The following is a 16521-nucleotide window of genomic DNA, read 5'->3' as shown; positions in this document are numbered from 1 at the left end:
AAGAAATTGTTGTTGATTCTCGGATATTAGTGGAAGTAGCCATGCCGTATCTGGGCTGCATAAGCTCAGTCTAAATATGGTAATGATTTCTATGCCTATATAAGGATCGGGTAATTTATACCTATATATAGGCATGAATCGGGAAAATTACACTAGGGTCCTAGATTCCTACACAACAATCACTGATTCAACTGGATTAAATAATGCCATAGAATCCACCTCTACAACCCCTCAGCCTATACAATGCAACATGAAATTTAAGCAAGCCCCTTCCAATAACTTCTCTTTCTGCAACATTTAACTACTGTCCCTCCCAAAACATCAGGCGGACGTCTTTTATATTTTGGTGGACCAACAACCAGACGCCTTACCGAAACATGGCTTAACACCTGCTCTGGTCCTGACGTGGCCAGAACCATTCCTTCTAACTATGCTATTGTTAAGAAAGATAGAGAAGATAGGCTGGATGGAGGGATCGCCATAATCTTCAAAAACCCTTTCAGTAGTATGTTTGACGAGTTACTGATCCCCGGCTGCAAAGCAGCAGTGTTTAAACTGATCCTGACTCCCCACTTCACATTTTCTGGGATGTTGGTATATCGCCCCCTCCCCCCCCGGGCCAGCAGGCTCATGGGCTTCAAACTTCTCTGATCTTGTTACCCCTTTTCTGTTTAGCTTAGCCAATTTTACAATTGTAGGAGACCTCAATCTCCATCTAGAGGACTCCGCCTGTACTACCAGCAACACTTTTATTTTAGATTTGGCTGCCATGAACATCTTCCTCTATAACATTGGGCCCACCCATAAAGCAGGCCACTTTCTCGACCCTGTTTTTTCTAATTTATCCTCCTTAAATTACCCTGCAGCTATCACCCTATGCTGGACTGATATTTTCTTAGTGGGTTTTGAGGCCCCAAGCCTCTCACATGTGTTGAGCGACTGTGTTGCCAAACCCACCAGGAATTGGAAAAATCTTGACATTGCTAATTGTAATAATTTTTTCAATACTAATGCCCCCATTTTTAAAAACAATTTTGTCTTGGACTTTGCGGCTTTTCAAGAATGGATCTGGTCTGCACTGGATACGTGCCTTCCTATTTCGGTCAGAAAGTTAAAAATACCATCACCCACCTGCGCCGTGGTTCTCTGAAGAGTTAAAAAAAGATAAAACCAAATGTAAAAACTTTGAGCAACGCTGGCGTAAGACCTATGCGCCCAAAGCTAAAACCGCTTATCCTATCATCAAAAGGGCTTATCACTCCCACTGCAGGTTTGCACGCTCAAACTTCGTTTCCTCAACCTTCCCTCAGGCTAAAAACTTGCCCTAAAACCCTATTTAAGATGGTCAAAGAACTATCTGGCTCAGCTACCACACAGGCTTCCCCCAGTCTGAATGCAATACAATGTGAAGATCTTGCCCAATTCTTCTTAAACAAAGTGGAAACAATTTATTCTGCATTGGCGATAACCACTCCTCCTCCAATTCCCACGCCCACTGTGACCTCGGACCTACCATGCCCTTTGTCTGAATGTTTCACTGCTTCTGCATCGGACCATATTCATATCAATATACTTGACGCTTTGCCACCCTTGGACATGGTGACACTTACACAACATCTTAGTAAAATTAAATCGGGATCTCCCTGCGACTTACTACCCATTTTGGTATTACAGCAGATCGAACAACCAACACTCCGTCTCACCCTCGAACTTCTTAATGCATCCCTAAAGGAGTCCCTCGTTCCTTCAGACTGGAAACATGCAATGGTCGTCCCACTATTAAAAAAAACAACTCTAACCCTCAAATTATCGTCCAATCTCACCGCTTCCGGCTCTCTCAAAAATTTTGGAGAGACACATCAATGGCCATCTATCTAAGTTCATCGAAACTAATGGGCTCCTGCATCCTTCCCAGTCCGGTTTTAGGTCCGGCTATTCTCCTGAGGCCACACTCTTGGGTGTTACAGAACCGCTTCGACAGAACCTGGATGCAGGTGATACAATGGCCCTGGTATTGCTTGACTTAAGCGTGGCCTTTGATACTGTCTCCCACACAGTACTTATAAAGGCCCTCCAATCTACTGGGGTCACCGGCTCAGCCCTGAATTGGCTTATCTCTTTTCTTTCTAACCGCACCTTTCATGTTTTTTCATCAACTGCTAAATCCAAGCCTCATCTCTCACCCTATGGGGTCCACAGCTGGCTTCCCGCACGTGTTGGGGGCACACATGTACTCCTCACACTCCCTGCCGCCACAGCACACAATTACCACAACAGGAAGCACACACATTCCATCAATGTGCAGGCAATAGTCGACCACCTGAGACTCTTCACCAATGTCGTCGCCAACTACCTAGGCAGTATGCATGATTCCTTCATCTTCCGACAGTCCATCATCAACCAGCGCTTTGAGGGTGGCACCTATGGGAATGCATTGCTCGCTGGTAAGTACCAAATGCAGCTGGGGCCCGTGGAGGGAGTTGCAGTGGGGCAGAGAGGCAGGCCGGGGGAGGGGCAGGGTGGGAGGTGCTAAAAACACAGGCTTCCCCCAATTTCGTAGCATGCCCTGCATCGCTAAATGCGATGCAGCGCGCGCTACAAAATTCGTATTATTAATTACATTATTTACTTACCTCCAATTATCCATATGCCGGTTTTTAGCACCCCCACTCTGCCCCTCCCCCGCCCTGCCTCTCTGCCCCAACGCAACTCCCTCCACGGGCCGCGGCTGACCAAATGCACACATCCTAATCATGCAACTCACAACTCTGGGAATGGACACGTTACAAACTCACATACAACATGCCAAACAACGTGCCCACCTAACAGACACAACAGCACAACTTACTGTGGTAACCTGGGCTAGCCATGTACACAAGCCATCAATGGCATGGCACCTCAGCTACAGAATAGCAGAATGTGGGGAGAGGTGGGAACCAGGCATGTGAGAAGGGGGCAAGTGACTCATGAATGAGAATGTACACAATGACAAGTGTGGCATGGATGTGCTGACCAGACTGCAGTATGCAGACCACAGACATGTCGAAAAACACTGCTGGTGTCTGGAGTGTAGTGGACAGTGGATGCAACCATGTTACCTCAGCCAGTGGGAAAGATCAGGGAAATGTAGCTTGTTACATCCCCTCTGTAAGCTTGAGCGGAGTAGGCTGGCTTATGACAGTCCAGGTAGGGGTGTGGTTAATCAACCCTGGGCTCTGGGCGTGGTTACGTTTTTGCCTTGCCAAGGAAGTAACTAATGCGTGTGTCTCGGTTTAGTGTCGGCGCCACTCGATCTGCAATGGAAAATTTTGCAATGTAGCATGCCCCTGGAGTGCGGGTTCGGCCAAAGGGGTAAATGAGGGAGCGCAAGCCCGCTCGGGTTCCTGGATCATACATTCCAACTGTTGTGTGTGTCGCTATTACCGCAGCATAAGCCAAAGGTCTACCCTCAACCGCATCGCGAGTTCAGCCAGCCATGAACTCTACATCTGTGTCAGCCCCTATCCTTACCATAGGCCAACACATACGTGGCCACCCACCTTCAACGCGCAACATCACAGTGTCATTGTCAGGCTTGTGGACACTTGAAGACAGGCATGACAATGGTGTACCGTAGGAGTGCGAGTGATGCTTCTTTGTTGCCAATGACACGTTGGAGGTGACAAACAGTTGTTGGTAGTGTTCTATCACCTCAGTAACGACAATCCTGTTTTCCTGTGAACTGAACAGCGTCTTCCTATTCCTCTTCTCCTTGGCCTTCCCCGACCTGAGGTTCCTTGCTGGTCATCTGTGGGGCATGTAGGGTTCGTGTTGTCCTCTGCACTCGGTCCAGGGGCGTCCATGGTGCTACGCAGTAACATTTTCTTTATAATGTTTTTTTCTCTGCTTTTATAGTGCATATGCCCGCATGACGTGTGGGAATTGCAGGCCTGTTGCTGTTATCGCTGACTTTTGTATCACGATTTGGGACATCGCTGCCTTTTTTGCGTTCGTGTTTCACATTAGGTGTCGCGTTAATTTGGTGCATTATCATGAGACAATCGCAGGGTACCAGCGTGTTGAGAATACAACATTAAACACTGCGTTATTTTCCCGCGATAGACTGTGATATGAAAGTTGCGTTAAGCTAATTTGCCAATAAATATCACAATTTCTAGAGAATATCCCCTAAAAGTTCCCAAACGAAGTAAAGAAAGAGTCCAGTTTGATAATAGGAAACATTGCACTCTAAAGGTCAAAATAAGATTAGAGGAACTAAGACATCATTTTTTAAAGTGGCACACTACGGCAAAAGTTCTGCTTGCTTAGGGTGGCCTACTCACTCAATGTTACCATTGGCACTGTTTCAGTCATGTGCTTTATTGCAGTTTGGATGTGGAAGCTTTTTTTCACAACTTTTTCCAGTTTCTTTGCATATGCACTTAGACCCTGTGGCCTACATGACCATTAGGAATACTTGCCCACTCCTTATGCAGAGGCCCACCTGCCAAATTAAGAGATGCGGCCAGTACAGAATCTCTACTTAAGGTATTGAATTTTTCTGAGCAAGCATTATTATTGGTGCACCCACTTACCAGAGTATTTTGTTTTCAAGATGCAATTTCCCAAATAAGGAGATTGTTTCTTGAAAATAAAAATAACACAATGCCTCTGGCTCATAGAAGGTTTTCTCCAAGGATGTTGCTTGATGTTCATGCCCTGAACTTCCATCATATGGTGGTCTTAGATAGGGTAGTTATTTGAAATGGGATCTATGGTTGGCTAAGCCTTGCTCCAAAGTCAGGCAGAGATCACCACTCTAGTCAGGGCAAGGGAGTTACACTCCAAGATAACCCCTGCTCACCCCCTTGGTAGCTCGGCACGAGCAGTCAGGCTTATCCCGGAGGCAATGTGTAAAGCGTTTGTGCAACATAAAAACACACAGCAGCAACACACTAGGCACACCACATAGGAACTCCACACAAGGTTATATATAAAAATAGCCTTTGTATTAAAAGAGACACATTAGAATAGTTATCAGACAATGTACACTGTGTCAACTGGCACTGGGCAGCATTTGCAGGGGATTATATACACCTGACAGGGCCACATGGACCACTGACATAATCATTACTTAGTAGAAATAGTAACAGTAAGATTTATCATAGACATAGAACACAACCAGTAATTGTAGTACAAATAGTAAATGTAGATCACAACCAGTAACTACTGGTGAAATACTGTACTGAGGCCTAGATCCTGCAACGTAAATCACACGATGCAATAATCATCACATTAGGCATAAAACACATGATGCGCCAACCTCATAAACACTAAATCACATTAGGCATTGGTATCACCATTATAGACACATTATGCAATAATCAGGGCCTCACACACTGAAACAGACCCCAGGCCAACTGGCCTCTCACAGGGGGTTCAAATGCCCAATGTCCAGAATGTCAGGGCTGGCTGCAAAAAGCAGAAAAAATAAGTGGACACAATGAACTTGCCTAAACGTAGCAGCTGCCCGCTAATTTCTGGGCAGCTGGGAAATCAAAAGATGGACACGGGCATTCACTGTGCCCCATGTAGCAGAACTGCACAATGTTGAAGCTGCCCTCTATCATGCGGGGACGCTGGGGGAAATGCTTTGGCACTATGATGCCCTGGGAACCCTCACGTGGTTCCCTCAATTGCGCCCAACCGTTGCAGCTGCCCACTGCCAAACGGGGCAGCTGGCGAAAAATGAGCCCTGGCGCAACTGTGCAAAAGTGGGCCCTACTGGGACTCTTACAGTCCAGGGTGCCTTCGCTGTCAATGAGCACCGACACCACTATGCCCAATATGCAGCCCTCCTCATCGGGGCCTCCGTCTGGTGCAACGGGCACCCAGAAGACTGGCCAGACTCAAACCCCTTTGAGCCCCACTCACCGGGGCTCTCTGTGGCGTCTCTCGGCCTCTTCTTGGCAGGGCATGCGGTGCGGGACACGGAGCTCCGTCTCCAGGGATGCCTCCTACCTCCAGGTACATTGCGGGGCTCTCCCTCACACAGCCAGGAAACTCAGGGCACGCACCGCGGCTACGGGAGCCCTGCCTCTAGAATCCCTCACTTGGTTTGGCATACGTCACGGGGCTCTCCCTCACGCCGGGGAGCTTCTGGCCTGGAGCACACACTGCTCCAACTTCTGTGTAACTGCGGGGATCTCTCTGATTCACAAGATCCCCGCTCAAGCCCGCACCCCTTCCGGCTCCTTTCTTATGCAGACGCGCTGGGATAGGCGGCCTCAGCCTCCTTCCGTGATTGGCCCGCCCCGAGTCAGGCAGCAGGCGCCTAGCTTCCTGGTCGCACCAGGCTGCGGCTGTGATTTCTTTGTGTGGGTGCAATACGGGGTAGGCTATTGTACACAAAGACACTTGCGGTGTGGGCTTCTGCACTACTCCCATACCAGGAATTACTATGGACACACATATCCCCATGCATTCCTATGGGAGGGAAGGCCAATCTCACCACAAGCACTTAGAGTGCGCACACACTTTACACTGGGCCACAGTGCTAAAGTGCACAGAGGCCACAAACTACTAATATTAGGTCACAGAGAAGGCAAAAGGTTTAGGGTTGAACCTGCCAAAAGGGCCAAGTCCAACACAAGTCTAGTGTCAGTTGCCACATCCTAACTAAGGCACTATAGTGGTGTCCCAGCTGCCAGGCCAAGGATTTCCCAAGTGAAGTTGTCATATGGTAACACAGAAGTTACCCGCACCTCTAAATGGATTAGGAGAACAATGAGCATAGTGTGTTGGGATTACCACTGACCAATGGTGGAGCTCAATTCCTGTCAAAGTGTAAATAATCTTCTCAGTTCCATTTTTCTGCAGGTGGTCATACATTTCCCCTTGGTCAGTCGCACTTCTCACAGACGTTCTGAAAGTTTTCAAAAGTCTAGATCACAAAAGCAACTAACGTGGTGTGTTCACAATTGCTAGCGACACTACAATGGCACTGTTGTAGTCGGAAGCTATGCATGTGGGGGCAAAGTTTTACAGGCAGACAATACCGTGGCACTCGCAAGCGAGTGCCAAAACAAATCTCGAGCACCCGAATGGAAACAAAAACTCCGCTTCACACCTGAAGGGAGAAACAAGTAACTCTGGCGCGGAGTGCCCGAATCCCGAAAACTCTATGAGCAGAGTTTTCCACCTAGTCCTAGTAAAATTCACAGTGGATCTGTAAATTTGGATGCTCAGGTATCGGAACATGTGGTGTGCTACTTGTATGGTCTGTGTGCTAAGAAACAGTGTGGTATGGGGTACAGTGTCTTGAAACTAGAATGCATGGGATTTCATGTGGTTGACTCAGGGACCAGACAGGTCACCAAATTACAAGAGGAAATTATATATAGGTGTTAAGTCTACTCCCAGGTCTCAAGAGTATAGTCAGGTATAAGCACGGTGGGCAGCGGGAAGTTGGCACCACAGGCAGCGCCGTACGGAGAGACCAATGGAGGTCTCTTGCACCCGTGGCCCCAACCGTGCCCCCAAGCATTGTTGTAAAGAGAGCAGCACAGCCGATCAACACCAGAGGAGGACTCCAACTGTTAAAGATTACAGGAATCGCTGTTAGCATGAGCTTAGAGCCATTTTGTACTTGGCAGTCATCTTAGTTAGCCATGTGCTCACCATGTGCTTTCTCCTTCTTCCAGAGCCTTGCACATGCTCAGAAAGGCCTAGCTAGCAGAGTGCACCTGCTCCTAGTATAGAACTGTCAGGCTATTCTTACTGATTTGTTCAGTTTTGTCTCCCCTCCCACTCTGCAAAATGTTGTATACCCATATTAGTCAATAAGCATGCGTGTATGTGTCAGGACCTCCCCTTGGTTTTATGCTGACTATGTAACCTCTGCATATATAAGGCCCCTGTTCTCTTTACTCCTTAGAATGCCTCCTACAATGGCCTGATGAGGGTGCTGTGTGACGCAATCTCCCTCATGTGAGGTTTATAAATGCATTGTTTTTATATTACAGCTTCCGTGCCAATTTCTTTTTTGTTGGTTTAAAGGACCAGGTGTATCAGTGAACCCCTTAGAAGGTTTCTATTTCTTCACAACATCACAGCCCTCAGGTGTTGACAAGCATCAGGTGACGAGGGCAGTACCGCATGTTCGTGGGCAGGCCCAACTGTTGATTTTTTCTCAGGGGACACAGCGAGGTCTCCCCACCAACGGTGGCAGTGCATGTCTTTCCCCGATTCAGATACCTACATTGAGGCATTTGCTGAAGAGTAGCCGCTGTCTGTGGACCGAAGGGGAGAGCTGTGCATAAGGGTCAAGCTTGCACCACAGGGGAAAGAACTCCACTTCCCATCAGCCCACTCAACCTGCCTGGGCTCCCTCTAAGTTACCGGCATCTGTATTACTTTCAAGTTATAGGGAAAATAAAGCCCATCCAGCCAGCTCATGGGGGAGAAATAATTAATATCATGGGCTTGTTTCTAACAAGAGCAGCAAGCGTCTTGACCAAGGAGATGGAACTCACGGAACTCCGCCTTTCTTTAGAGGAGGCATGTGGCAGCTTAGAGGAGAATGCTGTGCCTAGCTTAGTGCCTCTGTCGATAACTGAAAGTTCCCCAAAGCAAGTTGCTGTTTCCAGCCTATCTGCATAGATCTCCCCTGGCACTATTGATGTTGGCCTCACAAGTCCAACAGAACCCCCAGTAAAGAGAAAAAGGGGTAGACCTAAGAAGAAGAGAGCCCCTATGGTTAACAAAACTGGTATACTGGAGAACATTCCCAGAGACAGTAATTATGCCAACCATGAATATGTTTTATGTAACAAAATGGAGCATATGGTTAGGTTATTGCTGCAGCCATTACAAAATAGACTACAAAAAACCAAGAAAGTCTTTCTATCCTCAACTCCCGCTCAGACTTAGACCATATAGCCTCTCAGCAGAATCAAAGGGAGATAGGCGAAGGGAGGGTATGATACAAACTTCTCAAGTTGAACCCCTCACAAATTCTTCAGGGCTTAGCCATTCGATTCAGGCTTTTGATGTTCAAACATATTTAGATCATGTGACTAAGGAGTCAAGAGTATCTGGCAGACAAGGCATTAGATCTGAAAACCAAAGGGCAGTAGGCAAGGGAGGGAAGGGCACTGAACAAGGTATTCCTAAGGGCCAAAGGTTAAATGTCCCCTGCAGTTGCCCAGACGTCTTCATAATAGCTAACCCACCAGAACGAAATCATATGCATTTGGAATCTACAGAGCAGTTGATGACAAAAGTTACACACTGGATAACAAGGAATGCTAGGGTAACTTGGGCTATACATGAATACATAATTATGGCCAAGAGAGTCTCATGGATAGGTATGGACCCCATGGTGACTGCATAGTCCTCAATTTTGATGACAGGTGACTGGTGGATGATTTGCTGAAAAGACTATCATTTACTTCCACAACAGGCACCCACATTTATGTTCTTGCCCTGGGGTTTTTCTATCAACTAACACGGCCAGAGGGATGTATGACGTTACAACGCATACTTTTACCACGCATACCTTTACAACGCGGTTTTTACCACGCATACCTTTACAACGCATAGCGCTTAGAGGTGCTGGATAGTGGTAAGTATAATTTTCTATTCCAACTCCAGTCCCCGTGGACACTAGGGAAGGTGTTGGATAGAAAATTAAACTTATTCCCTATCCTAGAGCGCCCCCCAGCGCAATGCGTTGTAATGGTTTGCGTTGTAATGCCAGCGTTGTAATGGTATTGCGTGGTAAAAAATGCGTGGTAAAGGTTGTATACCCGGCCAGAGCTTATACAGCAAGAAAACAGAATCCAATATGTATGGTGTAATCACAAGAAATCGATTTGAGACTTTAGGAGGTTTGAAATCCTATGATTGACTGGTCAATACATTGCAGTTATCAAAGGAATTCAAGATCAATGAATCTATCCTGGTAACTCCACAGGGGAGATCAAAACCGAGAGCAGAGAGTTATCAGAAGTTAAGAATGATTACCTGGAACGTTGCAGGTCTGAAACATATGAGGGGGAATTCAGATTGGCTTAGGGCGGTAGCAGGGTAAGATGTATTATGCCTGCAGGAAACATGGGAAATTTGCCAGTTTTTTTTAGAAGAGTTCTGTTCATACCAAACACACACTATACTGTCGAGAGCAGGAAAAGCAAGAGTGGGCATTTTAACCCTGGTAGCCAATACAGCAAATTTAAAGGTGTTAACATTTTGGAATGAATCACCCTACAAATTTATTCTGCTGTGCGGAGGCCCCAAAGATTGGGATTGGATTTTAGTTAATTATTTTAACCATAATTTTGATGGCGATATGTAGGAAGTGGTTAGAACACTGGAAAAGGAGGTAGATTCCTTATATGAGGCACACCCGAAACAGATTCACATGATGTGGCTAGGTGATTTAAATGAGAAGATGTGTGATATACTTATCACAAAGGATGCGCGCATTCGAATTGAAACAGAAAAGTTTCTTCACATTGTTTTTGCGATTTGATGAAAAAACAACTCGTGATCTGATTTTTCTTCAAGTTCCTTCTTTTAATTTTCGAATAAAGTTTTTTCTTCAAATGTAATTACTTCATATCGTTTCCGACTTTATTATGATAATCTGATGGTTCACCGTACCCAATGCATTTCGGGTCAAATTCAGTGACCCTTCATCAGGGGTCTGTTCGATGGAAAACAAAATACAGGACCTTAGTAATCAGGTTCATATTATCATCCAATATACACATGTACACATCATTGCGCCGATATAGGGGAGAATGTATTGATAATGTGAGGTAATACAGGTGAAAACGGGTGTGAATGAGCTCCGTTACGGTGTGCAAAAATTACCAGTGAAACATAACGCATCTGGACATAGTGCCATGAAGGACGTTTAGGGGATGGAAATGGAGTCGTGCTGTGTGCTCGCAAAGTTTTAAACTAATACAAACGTGCTTCATACTACACGAATATGTAAACTATGAGTGCCCAGAACTCTCTGTCACGAACGTTTCCCGCTTGGGAGTAAAGCATATACTGCATATTAAACAAATATGAGCAAACTCGGTGCCTAAAACTCTCTTAGCGCACTTACTTCAGTGAACATTGTGACGTTAAGCCGAACTTCCGGGTGACGAGGCTGTGGATGCCGTTGGGTCAATCAGGTCGTGTGTTATACCTTGGTAATTAGTCATGTGATCAGGGTATAGCGGTTTCCTAAATGGCGCCTGTAACTATAGTAACTGGTGGCGGCGGCGGGATGTGGGACGAGTTTAGAGATGTAAGCTCGATCGTGCAACAGTATACTAGCTATCTTGAAATATGTGACTACGGAATAGGACTTTCCGTGTGAAACCAGTATTTCTACAAGAGTGGATGTATATTACACAAAATGTTACAGGGTGTCGAAGAGTGAATAAATAAAAATAAAAATGATTAACAACTTGAATGGAAAGGAGGATCAACAAATTACAACAAATATCGCAAGTGTGATATTTGACTTTTCAACACATAACAAAAAATATGGAATTTGCAAGTATCGGCAAAAATATAGAGACTTTCAGAGGGAAATCAAATAGGCCATATTACAATGCTATTTATTTTTTATTTTATGCAATTTATTGAGCGCACGATTACCCAAGGGTGTCTTGGCGCTTTACAGAGAAAAAAACTGAAGGTTGGGCCCAAGAACATTGGTGGAGTCTAGTTATTAAATAGCCAGGTCTTCAGGTGGTGGTTCATGTAAGATTTAAAGAATTATTTCAAGTCATATAAAGAGTGCACAGAGATAACAGATGATCTTTAATAGGCGATTTAAATGCTCATTCCTGTGATCTAATGTACAAACCTGTCTGTGGGCTAATAGATGGGGAAGGAGATGAGATCCTCTATTTTATTCACAGTCTTCATGGTAATGCACTCAATAGGATGGTAACTGTTAAAAATGTAACAATTATGAACCCGGCCAATATTCATTCGTTTCTATTGTTAAAGACATTTGGGTGACAGGAAAAGGGCTTTAATATTGATTATATAGTGGCATCCAATATTGTGGGCAGCTTGCTGATTCAAGTGGAAATGAGGTGTTTAAATTTTAGTGATCATGCAGCACTCTCCTTCATATTTTTTGGGAAGCTAAAAACAAGGCAATTATGGACACTGTACCAAAACCTGATATAGCAAGAAGAAATAGTTTCACACTAAAATGAGATAAGTTAGACAAGGAATTTATGATCTGTCTGTATCCCAATCATGAGCCGGGCATAATACTTGAAACCTTTAAGGAGCTTCTCGGCTTAATTATAACTCAACTGGTGAGACTATATATCCTCAAGCCCCCCTTCCGCCCAGAATAAGATGGTTTGATGCCACTTGCTCACACACCTTAAAAAGCCTACACAATGCACTGAGGATGATGGCTAGAGATAAGACACTAGATTGAACCTTGCAGACGCAATTTAAGGATGCACGGAGGGTGGGACTAGGGAGAATTTAATGAGAATGCCTGGGAGAATCTGAGATTGGCTGCACTAAGAAAAGATAGCAGAGCGTTTTGGAAAATGATAAAAAACCCTTTCCTGAAAGAAGAAAATGACCCTTCCGTAGATGTCCATATAGAAGAAGACACCTGGGTTGATTATTTTTCGAAACTAATGCATGAGCCTTTAACTCCCCCACTCACCCCGAGGCCAATAGGTCAGGGGGCAGCCTGGTACTTGATTTGGTGAAGGTAAGAAATGGTCTGACTCAATGCAGCCGTGCAAAGGGCCCAGGTCCAGATGGGGTTTATAATAGATTGTTTCCTGGAACACCCAGACTTATGGGCCCCTTTAATAACCAATATTTTGTATGCTATTGGAGAAATGGGACTTCCATAGTCATAGGCCCAAACTATAATAATCCTTATTCACAAGAAGGGTGATGAGGCCTTACTCACTAATTATAGACCCATCTCCTTGCTGGATAACACAGCTAAATTGATGGGCCGGCTTTCAGTGAATAGAGTAGAGGAATGGACAGAAGGGAGCAATGCCCTTATAAAGGCACAATATGGTTTTAAACAAGGGAAAGGGTTAGTAGATCAATGTCTTAACTTAAGCATTACAATAGCCAAGTACGCAGTGACAAAGAAAGACACATTTCAATTACCTTTATGGACCTCTCAGCTGCATTTGACAGCGGTACCCACTGGAAGTTATGGCTATTAATGGTACACATGGGTATATACACAGTTAGCATTACTTTTATCTGACAGATTTACTCTCAAATTAGATAGACAGGTAGGATACGTTTTCCTACCTGGGTATCTTATTTGACAGAAAGTTTACCTGGAAATCATGTTAACCAGTAGAGAACCCCAATTGGAGAAGAATATAGCATCTATTTCTTCTTTTGTCAAAATGCTGGGATCTAAACCTATTTCCGAAATTTTGCAGGTGTATATAGCTAAGGCTATTTCAGTAGCCATGGATAGGGGAGTGCACCTGCTTTATCTCCTTCTGTATGTACTTTCTGTGTATAGGCATTGCAATCTATAATCTGTAGGCGCTCCAGGAGCTCTGCTTCTTTGATTCTAGCAAGAAGCTATATTTTGGTTCACAGACTGTACTTTCTGTGATTTGGTGTAGTTTTTGAGAAATGAATGTTAAAAAATAATTGTACATCTGGACTGTTGGGTTACGCGAAAGTCTCGCGGGAACACCAATTTAAAAAAAGATCTTTCTGATTGGGCCATCAATCCCGAGGGCACAAGCACTCTGATTGGCTGCCACCATCATTAGAAACATTTTGCTAGCAGCTGTTACAGGACTTAGGGAATCAGTCCCCTGTCCTGAACTTTTTTTGAAAAACCTATAAGGGGCAATGCAAGGATATTCACCCCCTCTGGACCCCTCCACATGAGGAGAAAATAAAAAAGAATCTGCAATTTTTGCTGTGATCTTGCGGGACTCCTGCTGGTTCATGGCAAAAAGAAAAAACAAAACAGCGGCCCAGGGGTACATGGTTTGTTTTGATCCTCTCCGAGCCATTTTAAGAACCTGGGGATCCCACCCTCTGGGACTCAAATTAATTATTTGGGGAGGGGGTCGCATGTCCCCCTCCACAAGCTGTGTGTGGCCCCAGGGAGGCAGACAGTCCCCTCCCGATCCTCATTCATCCCCAGTGGCCCAATATAATTGATATGGGGAGAGAGGTGTTGAGACCTCCCCTCCCTAAGCCATATTTGGCCCCAGAGATCCTACACCTGAGGCACAAAATATTGATTAAGTGGGGCCGTCACTTTTCAAAAAAGGGAGGGGGCTGTGCAGCCCCTCTCCCTGAGTCATTAAAGGGAGACCACACCCGGGACACAGTGGAATGGTTTCCCTGTCCACACCAGCTTCAGCAGAGGAGCATTTAAGCCACATGGTTAGCAAACACAAAGCCTGCTCCCAGCTGACATGAGCTTAAAAAATGCTCCCACCGGCTGGGAGAAGATTTGAGACCTTTTTTGCTGCCTGCACTCATATATTAGGGGAGACATAACAAGATGTTTCTCCTGCCTGGAGGGAGCAGCATAAATAACTGCTCCCTCCAGGTAGGAGCAATGCTGACTCCCACACCATACTGGGACACAGCTGGGGCTACGGGACCCTGGAGCTCCCTCACACAGGCTCCAATATGTTGTTTGTGGGTTCCCCCGTTGGGCACTGGGGCACCCACATATTGTAAAGTTAGGCCCTGGGAATGGGGTTCCTTTAAAATAAAAAAATTGTGTTCCCGCAATTTTACATGCTGATGGACAACCTAGCTTATCAAAGGGACCCGAGGGTGCTGCCCACCGATGTTGTTAGTGCTTTTTTGATACAGAAGAATATGACAACATCTCCATGAAACAAAGAAGCACATACTTCACATAATTAAGTCGAAGTACCCTTATTTGGTGGATATTCAACTATTTGTCTGTAGTCTCATCATCTTCGCTATATGAGAACTCATTTTGTCACTGATTTCTATATGAAGACACTCAATTAACAATCACATTACCAAAATTACACATACGCAAGGTCATTTGAGTCATAGCCTCATGGTCCTTCATGCATATGTAGTGTAGAGTTTGCACTAGGAAAAACCAAAGGTTAAAGTAATGTTCTGATTAAGTGTGATACAATATCTGTTTTTGATTTTAAAAAACTTAGAAATTCACTGTAAAAAACAAAGTTTAAAATTATGTTATAGCTAAGTGAATATGTCAGTGACAACACTAACATTTTGAATTAAAAAAGACACAGATATTCACCAGTTATAGTTAGCAGAACTATCTATAACTTGTGCTGCTTATGAACTCACATGTTATATCACTAAGGCAATGCTCTATGCCATCATGTAAGACGTATCTAATGTGCTCATTCCCCCTCTCCGAGCCACTTTAGGCACCGGGAACCCCATTCTCTGGTGTTTTATTCCACCCCCTCCATGACCCAAAATAGCCCTGGGGACAACAAATATATATTAAGGGGAGCGTGTGCATGACCTCACCCCTGAGCCAATAGTGGCCTGAGAACCCCATCTCCGAGGGCCAAAGCCTTAGCCCTAGAAGGCCCCGGTGTCCTATCCCTGGGGTTAAACTTTTTAGAAAAGGGGATGAGGCCATATGCTCTTCCCCCGTAACCTTTAATAGGCCCCAGGGAACCAGAGAGGCCATATGCTCTCCCTCCGTAACCTTTAATAGGCACCAGGGAACCTATCTTCTGGGCCCCCAGTTAACATAAGCACCCCTCCCTGAGCCTATTGTTGCCCTGAGGACACCACTCCTGAGGGATGTGTTTCTTTTTTAGTGAGTGCCCCGGTGCCCACCCTGGACACCCACTAAACTACAAGATATGTGCTGTGGGAGGAACCCCATGGCCCGCTGATCCAGCGAGATTCTGACATGCAGTAGGAGCTGTCATTGCCCCCAAGCATGAGAAGAGCTTTTTTTTGCTTGGTCCCACTGAGCAGAAGCAACGTGAGTGATCCTACCCACAAAAGTCTGCTCCCACCAAGTGTTAGCATTTTTAAAGCTCCTGCCAAGTGAGAAGATGCACGCCTTCCCTGCCCATGCTCCTGCAGCTTTAAAAATTATCCTGCACTGTGGGAGTGCATTTTTGTTTTTCTACTGGTGCTAATAACTTAAGGGGTCAGGGTAACCCTTCCATGCCCCTTATATCTTTTTAAATTCTTGTTTAGGACTTGAGACTTAGTCTTGAGTCCTAAGATGGCTGCCGCCACATTTTGATTGATGTGGTGGCAACCAATCAGATGTCAGCTTTAGAACTCTTGCACCGAAAATTAATTGAAGTGGCCATAATTGCTCAAAATGTACTGAAAGAAATTACACCAAATCACAAAAAGCACTCTTTCTGGACCAAGATCTAGGTTTCTGCCACATTTGGTGCTAATCCAATTTGGCTTTGCACAGTAGCAGCCGGTAAGTTTAGGAGGGAGGGTGGTGGATGGGACACACACACACACACACGCGCACATGTACACATA

At 45.2% G+C, this 16521-nt stretch overlaps 1 protein-coding gene across 6 annotated transcripts in view; it reads right to left on the bottom strand.

The window, feature by feature from the left end:
* The window catches only part of LOC144819488 (myb-related transcription factor, partner of profilin-like), a 522799-nt gene extending 511605 nt beyond the window's left edge, over positions 1–11194 (bottom strand). For 5 of the 6 annotated variants that reach the window (XR_013607400.1, XR_013607401.1, XR_013607399.1 and 2 more), the window contains exon 1: positions 11102–11177. The gene's annotated coding sequence lies outside the window, so the exon portion shown is untranslated. Of the gene's footprint in view, positions 1–11101 lie in introns of all 6 variants that reach the window. The other variant, XM_078677351.1, reaches the window with a different exon arrangement.
* Positions 11195–16521: the final 5327 nt, after the last annotated feature.

This window comes from Lissotriton helveticus, chromosome 2_1 (assembly GCF_964261635.1).
Source record: "Lissotriton helveticus chromosome 2_1, aLisHel1.1, whole genome shotgun sequence".
Taxonomy (NCBI): domain Eukaryota; kingdom Metazoa; phylum Chordata; class Amphibia; order Caudata; family Salamandridae; genus Lissotriton; species Lissotriton helveticus.
Note: the sequence above shows the minus strand (reverse complement) of the source record. Positions and strands in the feature narration are given on the sequence as shown.